The sequence below is a fragment of the Lygodium microphyllum genome, chromosome 3, assembly GCF_053477565.2.
Source record: "Lygodium microphyllum isolate KBCC chromosome 3, Lygodium_microphyllum_v1.1.10, whole genome shotgun sequence".
Taxonomy (NCBI): Eukaryota; Viridiplantae; Streptophyta; class Polypodiopsida; order Schizaeales; family Lygodiaceae; genus Lygodium; species Lygodium microphyllum.
Window position 1 is genome coordinate 94,001,538 of NC_141137.1, and position 14,904 is coordinate 94,016,441.

Sequence of the window (14,904 nt, forward strand, 5' to 3'; positions counted from 1 at the left end):
AACGGAATCGCTGTCATAAAAACCTATGACAAAAAGAAAAAACTCTCTTTTGATTGCAATAGATACATCCATCGTGCAAGCAATAGCCCTAAAAGATGGGCACACAAAGTCATTATCTCATAAATTGGCCCAATATTGTACTCAAATAATCACATGGATACGGCTCTCTACAACGTCATGCTACTCGTGAATAACTTTGCAAAGAAATGGATTTTGCAAATCTAAGCTATGGAATCTTGTATTAGACACACTAGCACAAGGCTTTCCACTTCTCAAACTTGAGAAGGAGGAACTTCTTTCCATGATTAAGGAACCGGTGTGTACCTGGGGTTCCAAAAATGACATATGGGTGGGCCATAAGTACCACCCATTATGTCATAAGACCCCAAAAAATGGTACCAGTAAGGGCGGGCACTCTTCATACTCTTGATGGATTCTTGCAACTTCGAGCAATTGGGTTATGGTATACAAGACAAGTGCAATAATCTCCCCCAATCCATGGTTCCATTTACACCAAATAAACTTTGATTATCATTTAGTGTGTTAATACATCACATGGTCAAAATATTTTAAAACTAAGGATGTTACTCATATTGATTGACTAGCTATAATACCATAACTCCTTGTCATCCAACTATCTCACGCCTTTTACATTCATAATCAATGTACACACACACACATACCTACTCACATAAACAAGCACACGCAATATATCCCTCTCTCTTTTACTATAGCCCTTTCTCTTGCTTGCCCATACACCTCATCTAGGCTTTTTCAAAAGAATACTTGTTTCCAACATACTAAGAAAATAGATTCCACCCTTAGCATATTCATGTTTCTTTACTCCATAGACTATAGCACTACATGTCATTCCTTTTGACTCTTAGGCACTCTCACCCACACTCATGGGCACACACTACATTGAAGCCAAGAGGATAGCTAATCACTATATCAATGAACCACATATTACCACAACTTAGTTATAGTAAAGCTAAATCTATAAAAGCCCCCTCCACCCATGCTTGACAAGGAGTGTTCACTCAAATATTACATTCGATGGAGCACGCACACACACACACACACACACACACACATTCTACATGATCTATCTCTTAGCTATATATTGAGATACATATATGGGTACACACACATACACAAAGACGCATTCTATACATGCTCTATTCTACATGTGTGCTTGTTGAGACATAAACACACACACACACACGTGTTTACTACATGCACAAGGTTCCTTTTTTTCTTTTTCTTCTTTTTACTTCTTGTAGTCACGTACACACACACATTCTTCTTATGAAAGCCTTTTTTGGGCATTCATACTCCCACTACTCAAAATTAGTGTATGGTAACACATATATGCTTGTCTAGATACCAACATCATACAAATGCATCTATTATCAGTTTCTTAGATAAAGTTGCAGTCAAAGTATGGATCCTTGAATGCATACATAGTATTGAGAATACTATATGTTAGCTAGAAACTCTAACAACCTTGCTAGAAACATATCTCTATCTATTCTAACAAAAGAACTATAATGACCATAAAGGACATTTACACTCATGGATACTATACTCCTAAGGGACCTTTAGGCTTGTGACGACTATACCTAGGCGCCTCCCCTTTTAAGCTATACATTTTTTACTCTCGTATGCTTACTAGTTTTCATTCCTAATTTATCTATAGATACACACATACTAAGCTTCCTGTCTCACTTGTGTGTATTTTCATAGACACACACACACACACACACACACATCTCTCTCTCTCTCTCTCTCTCTCTCTCTCTCTCTCTCTCTCTCTCTCTCTCTCTCTCTCTCTCTCTCTCTCTCTCTCTCTCTCTCTCTCTCTCTCTCTCTCTCTCTCTCTCTCTCTCTCTCTCTCTCTCTCTCTATCTATCTATCTCTCTCTCTCTATCTCTCTCTCTCTCTCTCTCTCTCTCCCAATAACCATATGGATATAGCCTATGAAAATATTTGCTCTCTAGTAAAGAGTTTCACAATGAATGGATTTACTAAGTCCTCCCTTTGGTACCTCATCTATGAAGCAATCATGAAGGAATACCCCCCATTAAACTTGACAAGAAAAATTCCTCACCTTAGTTGGCAACAATGGTGGAAACTATGGGTCTTATACCCATACAAGCAACTGATTCGTAGCATACTCACACCCAGTCCTATCCCTCGAATGTATGAGGATAGGTGGGTCTCAACAAGTGGCATGCAAATGTATGTGGAAAGCTATACAAAGATATGATGTTAAGGGGATCTCTTGCAAGGTATGTTTACCTCCTAAATAGCTCATCATATAGCTCTCCTTGTTACATTTATAGTAGAATTGTTATATAAGGGTTTCCTCTTGTACCTATCCAACGCTAGGTATTGACCTTAGTTGTTATTGATTGTTTCTTCCACTTCCTAGCCCTTTTTTAATTTTCTAAATAAACCAAAGAAAATTTCCCCCTAGTGAGCCTTCATATACAAGCACATAAGCTTACACATAAACATGTCCCTTACTGGTTCTATTAGGGCACTAAAACTAAATTAAGGCTACCCCATAGTAGGGCTCCTATTCACACTTGTATATAGTAAGACCTTTGCACACTAATACCTATTTGGAAGATATCTAATGGATTTAGACTTAGGCATCCTTGTTTTCAACACATTAAATAGCTAGGGTACTAGAAAACTAGCTAGGATCAGACTTACATAACTATGGCCAACCATTTTTTAGAGTACTCTTGGATTCGAGTTAGTTTCAACAATCTTTTATGGATAACTACCTAGATTTCCTAGCATTGGTGGCAATAAACCTCTCCTACACTACTAAACTAAACATATTGATAAAGGTTAGTAGTTTTCATATTTTCGTTAATGCAACTCCTACATAGCTCATTCCTATGGTCCTCCCTATTACATTTACAATCGAATTGTTAAATAAGGATTCCCTCTTGAGCCTATCCAACGTTAGGTATGGTTGACCATAGTCGGTATGGAATGTTTCTTCCACTTCCTAACCCATTCAAATTTTTTGAACCGAAGTTTTTCCCCCTGGTGAACCTTCATTTACAATCACATAAGTTAACACATAAACATGTCCCTTATTTCATTGATTCTATAACTAAATCAAGGCTACCACATAGTGGTGCTACCATTTCGCAATAGTATATAATAAGATCTTCACATACTAATACCTATTTGGTAGATAACTAACAGATCCATATTCCTTCTTGGACTTAGGCACCCTTGTTTTTGGCACATTAACTAGCTAGGATTGGACTTTCATAACTATGTCATCATCCTATCTTCCTTAATTCCACCATCCATGCAAGAAGACAACGAGTAGCTAGTGTTCTTCTTGTGCATCTCCTAAGCTAGCCATATAGGTCATCTTTGAAAGGATTTGCCGTCAAATTTTTTGGAGAAATGTATATAAACTAGGTGCTCACTGTATAACAACAATAATCTTAGAAAGGCACACCCTATTTCAACCCACCTATATGAGCACAACATTAATAGTAAATATGCATCTCACTGTTAACCTCAGTGCAGGACAAGAGAAAAAAAAGCAAAAATAAATCCAAGAAATTTTTGAAATGCGGACCCAATGAAGTCAACAAGAAGGAGAAGAGGTTAAAGGCATAAAGGCAACCTCATAAAAATGCAAAAGATGGAAAGCGCATTTTTTGAAAGACACCCGTAAAATTTTGTAAAAAAGCGCAAGGCTCCCTCTTGTGCAAATTGTAAAATCTAGACATGCATAGGTGAAGGGATAAGGTAAATAGAAGGGAATCGGAAAAGAGGACCTAGCAAGATGCCTGATCATGTAAAAAAGGGGATGGGTTCCCAAAGGATTTAGGGCTTCTATATAAGCTCATTCCTTGGTGTGTGGCAAAAGTAGCTCTCTTCTTCTTCTCTTCTCTTCCTCTTGCTTGTGCTTGAGAGAGGGAGTGTAAGAGTGTGAGCAAGTGAGTGTGTAAGGGCGAGGGACCGTGGTGGAGAAGCTCTCCATCTTCTCCTCTCTTCTTCTTGTCTCTTCTCTTGTCTCGCGTGCATGGCTATGGTGGATGGAGCTTGAGTGTAGAGGGTTGAGCTTGCTTGAGCTCGCATCACGAATCGTGGCGCCATCGGAGTGCTCGAGGGAGGAGGCTACTCATTCGGGAATTAAGGTAAGCTCACTACACTCATGGGATCAGAAGCGCGTCGACTAGGTGAGAGATAGCCATTAGAGCTCGCTTGAAACGCTTGAAACAATAAGCAGTCCATGGGTCTTGGCGGTTGAGTGTGAGTTCCCACTTCATTTTGGTTCCATTGTTGGGACGATAGATTCAAGCTTGAGCATTGTGCCCTTCAAATTGAGCATCGAAGTAGGGTTTTATCCCCAAACCAGTGCTTGATGTAGGTAGGATATTTGGGAGTTTAATTGTCAAAATAAGTAAGTATTTTGAGTTTTTGATGATTAAGCAAGTAGGATAAATCATTCCAATACTTGAGCTTTGATTATTGTTGCATTTAGAGTAGGATAGGATCAAGAAATCGAAGCAAATCATTTTAGGGTTGTTGCTGTAAACATGCCCAAAATAGGGCAAAAACAAGGTAAAAAAGGGGTTGAAATCCATTGACAAGGCAAGAGCACAAATGGGGCAACACTCGGGTACTACAATGAGGGGTTAAAACCGAAGGAAGAGGGGGTGAAGTCTCAATTTCAGTCTCAACAGTATGAGTGAAAGAGAGAGAGAGAAGAGAGAGTCCTAGGCCAAGCACATGATCATCGCGTTTGGGTGTTTTCTAGCCACTCAATAGTATGAGTGAGAGAGTGAGAGAGAGAGAGAAGAGAGAGAAGAGAGAGTTCGAGGCCAAGCATGGATCGATCATTGCGTTTGGGTGTTTTCTAGCCACGCCAAGTATATACGAACCTTGCTCCTTGTTTATTCTTGCATTTTGGAAGTTTGTGTAGCCTTGCATACCCCAAAATCGTGCCGTTGATTAGATTTTTGTCTTGCCTAGAACCACGACTGTCGGAATCGGACATGCCTCTAACAGAGTCTGATTCCCAAAATCAAACTTGGACATTCGATTTCGCATAATTGGATGGTTCGATTTTGGGAATCGAACCACTTGGACACCACTCGACCTTTTCGATCAGACATGTGACTCACCCGATTCGGACAATTGGATCATCCAAAATTGGACATTCATAATCAGACACATCAGGATCAGACCACCCACAATTGGACCACAACCAAAATCGGACACATCAAAATCAGACAATTGAACCGTCCAAAATTGGACGGTCCGATTCTGATAATGGGATGCTTGCAAATTGGACACCTGCAAATTAGAACAAAAGATGATAGGAGAAATTTGCTAGATCCAGCACATCTTAGGCTGGGTCGAGCACCTCTCTTAGTAGGGAAATCTTCCGACAGACTTTCAGATGCATTGGACGACTCATAGAGCCTCTTGACTACCGGAAGTGCAACCTGATGGTTTAAAAGGATAGCTAGTGAACTTGTTAGCTATCCGCTTATTTAGAGCCCTAAATTGACTTGCAGACCACCCTGATTATACCTTGACCAAGTTAAGGGACGTAGTAGGAGGCCCTATGAACCCATAAGAGCGGCCAGCAATTGTGCTTAGAGCCATATTTGGCCAAAAATGGAATGAGGGGAGAGTGAGAACTGCATTCATCATCTTGCATTCGCACTCCACATTGTTTGTCACTTGAAAGCTAAAACCCTTATTTCGCACCTTGCACAAAAAGATCACAATGCACACGTTGAGTGGACGTAAGTTGAGGGCAGTTCGTGATAAGAAGGAACACACTCAGACATAAAAAGCGAAACGAACCCACTAATAGGAGACGACCCTAAGACTTAGACAGATGATCGAGAACCCCAACCAGTAGGACCAAGAGAGAGCCAATATAGAATGTTAGAGGCATCAAAGGACTGACACCATTGGAGGCGCAACACTGTCCAACCTAATCAGCCTCATCAACAGCCTAGTGGAGCAAGAAGTTGCAGACATAGCTACAGACATGTTAAGATCTAGCTTCAACCGCGAGAACGACAAGCTCGACTTGGGAGGTTTCCCAGTCGACATCCAACAGATAGTGAACAAATACGTCTTACAAACCAGGATGGACCACCATGTTAGGCTATCTAAAGGCATCATAGTAGTCCTCGAGGAGGAAAGGAGATTAGCATGGCAAGTGCTACAAAAGATAGCATGTTACAACCATGAGCAACCAACTAGGAAGTTGTAGTAAGACATTGAGATGTGAGAAGTTCAGCGCGTTTTAGCTCTAGCTAATAGAAATCGTACAGGACCTAACACGGAAAGGGAGAGAGTGCTAGAGGTGGGGGACTTGATATTGAGCGAGCTTCTCTCACGAAGCAGCTCATAGACAATACGTCTGTAGAGCAAAGTGTAGCAGCCCTAGCAACCTTGTTGCTCGCAGGGTTAGGAGTCATCCAGGGCTCTAAGAGCTAGTCGAAAATCCCCAGTACCTTTAGGATCAAGAGAGGAATCATGCGAATGGAGTGCGATCGCACGTGGTTGGAGCACACAAGAGTGATTGACTACGAATGGGCAAGGCTCACCCAACCAAGTGCCGCACCACTACTTAGGACGGGATCACCTTTGGAGCTATGACCACCTAGAGAGACTCCCTCTTCTAGGGAAGACAGGGAGATCCTGAATCGGAAGTAAGCTTAGATAGCAACCCTGAAATACCCCGACTGCCTAAGACCAAACATCTACAGAGCAAAGTGCAGCAGCCCTAGCAACCTCATTGCTCACAGGGTTAGGAGTCATCCAAGGCTCTATGAGCTAGTTGAAAATCCCCAGTACCTTTAGAATCAAGAGAGGAATCATGCGAATGGAGTGCGATCGCACGTGGTTGGAGCATACAGGAGTGATTGACTACGAATGGGCAGGGCTCACCCAACCAAGTGCTGCACCACTACTTCGAAGCTACGACCACCTAGAGAGACTCCCTCTTCTAGCAAAGACGGGGAGATCCTGAATTGGAAGTAAGCTTAGATAGCGACCCCGAAATACCCCGACCGCCTAAGACCAACTGCCTAAGACCAAATGCACAAAGGGGGACCTCTCAGTCCACCTAAGGCATAGACGGTTGAAGGAGGAAAGAAAGAGGAAATCTAAGGAGTCGAATGCCTGAGGAGTGAAAAAAACCGTGAGATCTACCAAAGCAATTCACGAAATTTAAGAAAGGTGATAGAGTAGTGATCTTGTTGGGTTCCAGGAGGCAAGGATAAGCAAATGAACTCGTGGAAGGGCTTGCCAAGGTCAAGGAAGTCAACCTGGCTAGAGAAGGGGAAAAGCCCCTACCTATCTTCATAGCTGATGACTTGACCGAGTGGAAAGAAGTAGATCTCATTGCACTGCTATGAGAGTACATAGACATCTTCGCTTGGTCCCTTAACAAGAGCTGAAAGGAGTAGATCCGAGTGTAGTGACTCATAAAATTCCCATGATACTAGATGCAACACTGGTCAAGCAATGACCATACCCTATGAATCCCAAGCATTCTCATGCAGTCAAGGAGGAGATAGACAAGCTATTAAGAGCAGGATTCATCCATGAAATTGAGCACACATATAATTATGACATGATCAAGATTAATTGATTAGCACCACACAAGATATGAGCCCCACTAATAGTAGTAGATTTCCTCTTACACACCATCACTTTCATACATAGGTTATGGAGCCTCCGTAGATACATATACTCTAGATTTGTACCATAGTCATTATTGGAAGCTTACAACAGAGGGTGGTGTGAAGTGTTGGTATGCCCAAACTAGCACATGGCTAATTTAACTATATAGTGTAAAAATGAGCTAGTTCTCACCCCTTAGAGTATTATATCTTAGACCATCATTTCCTATAGTTGAGCCAAAGTGAGCTCAAAAAGATCATTTAGATGGATATAATTCAACTACACATGTTGAACACACATAACACCAACTGAGCCATGCCCTATACAAAGACTCATCTTCTCACTTGAGGTGTGTAGGCACACCTATCTATCCCATATAGTTAGATGTTCTATCTATGAGATCCACATGTCTTCAAAGCACCTAAGAGGAGAGACAAACCAATTTGGGGCTAATCCCTTACTCTTGATGTTCAATCTTTCCACCTAAGTTAGTTGGAGTGAGAGACTAAAGATCACTACATATGTTGTTGTGCCCAATGTACTATTAGATTGAAGACAGTTTCATTACCTCTTTCAAGATGGTTTTGGCCCCCTGTCTAGAGTGATTAACACTTATATCAACACTGCCATTTTTCTCATCACGTCACACATACATCTAAAATTGCATGCTACAATTGAGACAAGGGGACAAACCCAATACACTGGCTAGTGCACTCTCATAGACTTGTTCACAATAGAGTTTTGGTTCCAAAAATAGATGATTAGTAGTAGGTACTTTGACTCACTTACCACCAAATTGAACTAGCAAGGGTAATGCATGACTTGAAGCATTCATTGCCTTATTGGCCAAACATTGAATGTGTGTATTGTAAGGAAACCACCTCCCATCAGAGTATTTTGAACCTCCACAAGTATGTGTGAACTTTGGACATATGAGATATAATGCAACTTCTTCTCAAGCTCTTAGATGCTTACCCTATACAAATACATTTAATAATAATTCATATCCATAGAAGAACAAGGCACCATATTATGCTAGGCTATGGAGTTAGCTTTGCTAGCTCCCAACAAGAAAAAGCTAGAATCACAACGAGCAGAGATCAACCCATCACGAATATCTTGACCCCTAGCTCCTATAGTCACTCACCTTCCAAGCGATGCTTTGCCTACTATCTTGAGGAGCCAATCGACGAAGAGGAATATTCAAATCCATATGTGACTTATGACAAGGAGAGTAACATAATTCCTATGGATTACCGACCCATACTAGTCATGGTGTCAAGGTGAGGGAGAGGAAGAGCACCAACTCAACATAAAGATCCCATCAACCAAGTGGTAGAACTATGGGTAACTAGGACATGCATCCTCTACATGTCTCGAGAAAATCAAACCTCGTAAGGATAGTCAATTGGATCAACAATTCCTAGAATGTGGGGTACCCCATATGTATCCTAATTATCCTAGGAGAAAGGCCAGCATGAGCAAGGCCATTGTCTCGTTAGTGTCTCTTGTGCTCTTTGGGGTAGAGATGATTCATGATGAGGAAATGATACCCATATCTATCAATGTCATCACAAGGTCTTAAAGCAAGTAAGTTGGTGTTAGTATTCCAGGTCTGTCCATCGCTAATGGATTCACGATAGGGAAAGAAGAGTGCCAAGAAGAGAGCAACTAAAAAGCCCTTGTCATGAAGCGAAGGGAGTACGACTGAATTGATTAACAAAATCATATCTACTGTTGAGAGTGCTACCACTACTCCTCGCATCAAAAGGGTGGAAACATCTAAGACAAGGGAATATCCTAATGCAGAGTGACAGTTGGAAATAATTGATAAGGTCAAGAAGTGGGTGCAAGAAGCTCAAGAAGTTGAGCAATCACTGAATTCTACATTTCAAAATGAGTAACATAGGGCTATCAATCACCACCTCACGACTATCTTATCCAAGACAAGGACCTAAAACAAAAAGTTAGCCTCCAATCCACATGAGGCTAGAATGAGGCAAAGCCTCATAATCCTGAAACAAACTAGCAACCAACCAAAGTCAATAGTTTCACAATAAGGATATGGAACCCATCCTTGATGTGGAGCCCATCCTTGTTCCCAAACTAGCCTCAACTTGTGTAGCAATACTGCTTGCATTGCTTTAAACATTGATAAAAAATCAAGATGAAACCATAGGAATCACTACTCCATGTGACCAATACATGTGTGGAAGCAATTGGCAACTCCCCAAGAGCTCTTGGAGTCAACATCTTTTTGGGAAGGAGCTGAGCATCATGCCATCCTTCCCATGGAGGTTGTACTTGCCGAGACAAGTTATCATAGATATGGGTGCCAAAGTTAGACTAGTCAGTTGGTGCTAGAGGCATGGGAAAATCCTCCCATTAGAAACATGTATTTTAATTTGATAGTGGACCTAATGGCCATAAAGTTTGATTGCTAGATGTACTAAAGGATTAGCTTACCAAAATTGCAAGGATTAATTGCACAATAAACTTTATAGTGATAAAGGGAGTGCATTACAATTTTCTTTTAGGCCTCCTTGGATGTGAAATGCCCAACTCAATGAGAATTGGAGTAACAAACTAGTTTTCTTAGACAATCGGTGGGTATAATAAAGGATAGATATGAAAAGTTGGGAAGCCATGCCCGTTGATCTTGATGCTATATCCAATGTGCTTAAAGGAGATACAAAGTATATAGCCACGTCAAAGTCCCTTAATAAGTATATCCCCTAATTGGATGATAGATAAGATTGGATGCACATTCTTACTACACTTGAGTTATTGTTGATGAAAGAAGAAGAGTACAAAAAAGTGAATGAAACACTAAGTCAAGTTAGTGAAGATGAGCTTACTGCACATGTAGTCTAGCCTAGCACCTTTAACTTGATGAATTGGAATGGTTAGAATGTTTGGAGGTTCTTGATGACAAGCCACTTGATTTTGCACTATCTGAGTGCCATATGATTTTTGGCCTTTATTAAAAACTTTAAAAAATAGAAAATTGATAAAATACATCAAAATTGTCCTAAATAGAGTTCTAAAACTTTATAGTAAGAGAAGACATTCATTTTAATTAAAATTTACATTGTTAGGCGTTTGTTACACTATGGAAAATCTTTGTAATTTTCTTGGGAGTTTTTAGAATATATTTACTATTTAAAAAAATCAAAATCTAACCTTTTTAAAACAAAAACATGGCTTCTACTATATAAAAAGCATGAGAAAAATTCATAAAAATTTGGAAAATTGTGAGAATGACAAGCAATTGTGCTTATGATTTTTCATAAGTTTATTATATTTTTTTGAAACTAGAAACAATTAGAATTAAATTTCTAAGGCAAAATGAATAAAGAGAACTTTGGAATAAGGACAAAAAAATAATCTTAATGTAATTATTATGTGTCAAAATAAGGAAATTTAGGGGTTAGAAAAGTTTGAATTTAGTTTTACATTCTCCTAGATGATCTTCTTTATAAATGAATAATAATAAAATATTCTAGTGTTAAAGCATTCTTATATTTTTATTTAACAATTATTAGCAAGAGATAAAGTGTGGTATAAGAGCAAGCATTAATTCCAATTTTGAATATTAAATATCAATTCAATCATGATAATTAAACTCTATTGTTTAAAAGAAAATAGAGCAGAGGGTCCACAAGCTTAAATTTATAATTTAAGGGGCCTAATGTGGGGTTATAAAATGAATTATGTATGTATATGAACATGAGTGTAAAGAAAATTGATTTAACTTCTTTTTTTCATCTAGTTAAATGGAAGAAAATGGAATGATGTTATTTGCAAAATCTTAAAATAAATTAATTTTAAATCACTTAATGAGTAGTGATGCAAAATGTTTTACAAAGAAGAGTTTATTATCTAAGAAGTGATTAATTTATGGGTTTTATTGGATGCTAGGTTTGTTTCTTTTTAATGTTTGTTAATTAGCTCCATAAAATGAATTAATTTATTTTAATGGAGGAAAGGAAATTTAACAAGGAACGTAAACTACAAAACTTGTAGATTAGACAAACTCTGAAAAGTTTAACAAAACAAAATCTTGGATAAATCATTGATATAAGTGATAAGAGTAATTTATGAGGAGCATCCATTAAGAGATGGGGAGAATCCATAAATGAACCTAGGTTAGATTTCTAATGCCTAGTTAGTGACCTAACTATGATCAACTCATCAAAGCAATGGTTTGATCTTACAGTACTAGTTGAACAATGGAGGTTTAGCCAATGGAGCAAAAATTATATGTGTATTGTTGGTTGATTATGATCAAAGTCCTTAGAAAAAGCTTGGAAGGTTAGTCAAAGTGAGCAATCCAAACATTAAATCCCACCTATCTAATGGAATAGCTCACACAAGTTGGCTTGTAAACTCAACTAAAAGTGGCTTAGCCTAGGGCAAGTTATTTTTTGTTACATTTGCCAAGAGCAAAGCACACTTAAAGGTTTACTACCATCTCCACACAAGCACAAAGATCTTCATTGTAAGTACAAATACAAAGTAATATGAAAGCAACATATTGTTTGATCTTGGTGGAACCTCTCTCAAGTAGCTTGACCAATGAAGTCATGTCTACATCTGCAATTTTCTATGCTAACTGCCCTTCTAATGAAGCCCATGATCACTGTAACCAATGGAGGTGTGCAAGTGACCATGGTTTACTCATTAGCATGAATCTCTGTAATAAGAAAGGAGAGTAATACCACTACATATTCTAATCATTGTTGAGATGATATGTTTAGTAATGATATAAGCAAATATACTATATCCCTAGCTTGAAAAGACTACAGAAGAGTATTGATGTTGTAAAAGTACCTCGATGTCGTAGAGTTCACGCAAGGGCTGCAGAACATGGGGTTCAAGATACAGCAATGAAAGAGACTAACAAGAAGAAAAATTGAATTTTTGATGCCAAAGTACACTATAATCCTTGTCAAGGGAGTTACATGAAGTTCATGTTCAGAAAAATCTGAACATATTCAGTTTTACATTCAGATGCTTGAGTTCAGTTTTTCCATTGGCACTTGATAAATTCTGCTAGGTAATAATTCCTGTGAACAAATTTTCAGGAATCCATTCAAAGTAGGAGTTTAGTAGTCAACAAAAGATGTATGCTCAGGTAAGCACAAAATGAGGAACAATCTGATTGTATCTCCAAATCCAAAGCAGGGTATTAAATTGTCTTCATAAAAAGGTGAGAGTATTCATTTTTGAGAGAGGATAGGCAGGCACTTCTCTTAAGCCACAAACATGTTACTACTCTGTTGGTCTTTTTGGCCTTGTGTTGTGGCCATGCAGCCACCCATTCCATCAGACATGTTGCAAGGATTTCCAAGACCTGCTGTATCCTGTTTCATAGATTTCAACAGTTTCTTTTGAGAGAGTCCACCAGGGGCTTCTTGTGTTTCCTGATTAGTACCAGGGTTCTGAAAGGCAGGCTGTAAGGAGGGCTTCCTCTGTGTCTTGCCTGTCCTTGCCCTGCGTATAGCAGCACATGCTGCTAGTATTGAGCAATACCTTGCTGCTTTGTAAGCTTCACACTGACAGAATTTGGTTTTGAAGTATCCTCCTCTTGTTCATCATTCTGTGGTTCTTGTTTTCCTACCAGTTGGTTGGTCCTCATTTCCCACTAATGCACTGCACAGAATGTACTTGGACTCCACAAGTGGAATGTAGTAGGGTGAATTGGAGATAATCTTCAAAACCTCCACCCTAGGCACAATGCCACCTTCATGTAGGCCAGGAAGTCCTTTTTGCTTTGAATAATTGTCATCTCTTGGCAAAGAACCACCACAACCTACAACACCCTGTCTGTTACGACACTTTCACAAGCGGTATCCATCATGCAATCACTGGAATTCAGCAATCTGTTACGACACTTTCACAAGCGGCATCCATCATGCAACCACTGGAACTCAAACCTCCTAAGGATAGGCTGTGTCACACATTGCTGCCATTGTTGTTGTGATACGGCTTGTGTATTTGTCAGATGACTTTTCAGTACTGATCATCTGTTGCTCTGAAACGATGATTCAATAACTCTGTTGTGCGCGATCTTACGGTGAAGGCCGCCTATACTGAACCAGAATGTTACCCATACATCTCAACGCTAAATTCCAGGTATGATGCATTCAAGCTATTATGCATTGGAATTCCCTTATCAACAAGCTATCCAGCACTGGCATCATAGATGAAAGATTTAGCCTCTATCCTGTACAGCCTATCCAGAAGGGGAAGCCAGGTTCCAAGACATGGCAATCCTCCCAGAATCTCGATTCCTCCTCTCTTCATTCCCCCGTTTGATCTGCGTCTTCTTTTTCACCATCTCAATCATAGCAACATCCGTCCGGCGTCCACATCAGGTTGATTCTTTTCCCCCTCCATTTCGTTGTCGACATGTTCTTCTTCTGCCACCTTTTTATTCTTCTCAACAGTGCGGTGTTCTCCTTCTGCAGTGTACAAGCTCAGACCAGCAGGGCCTTTCGGAGCTCACAAACTCTTGGATTTGTTGACGTTGGCAACCTCGTCGTTGTTCAACACTCGTTGATGCTTCATGTTTGCTAAAGAAAAACGAAGCCTCGGCTGTCACCTCTTCTTCATCATCCTCCTTCCGTCCTCACGGAGAGATCCTCTTTCCCCAAAGGCGCTTGAAAAATCCCTTGCTTTTTTTAACCAAAAGATGCTTTTTCCCTCCAAAAACGGTTGTTGAAACCAAATTAGTCTCCCCTTCTCCTCTTTTAGTTGAGCAGGGATTAAAAAAAACCTCCTCTTTGACAAGATAGTTTCTGTACACCCTTACAAGATCTAAGCACCAACATTGAATTTGACTTTGAGGTTTATCTTTGAAGTCATGCATTGCCCCTTTGTCAGTCAGCTTTACAATGAGTAATCTGCACATAAACTTCAACTTCGGCCTTGAAAATTGGATGGCAAAATACTCCCTCGGTGCTTCACTAGTGCTTTGCTTGCTTAAGCAGCTTTTGAGAGACTTCCTTCAACTCTATGTCATGGGAACTTTTGAACTTAGATGATCGCTTCCACAAACCTTCCTTTGATTCCATAATTCCCTGCACTTTTCTTAGAGATCATCATTGAAATTATTAGCTTGATAATGTCCTTTGGCATCAGTTTTTCATATTTTTCTAACACACACACATCATGCATCCAAACAAAATCATACACACACAC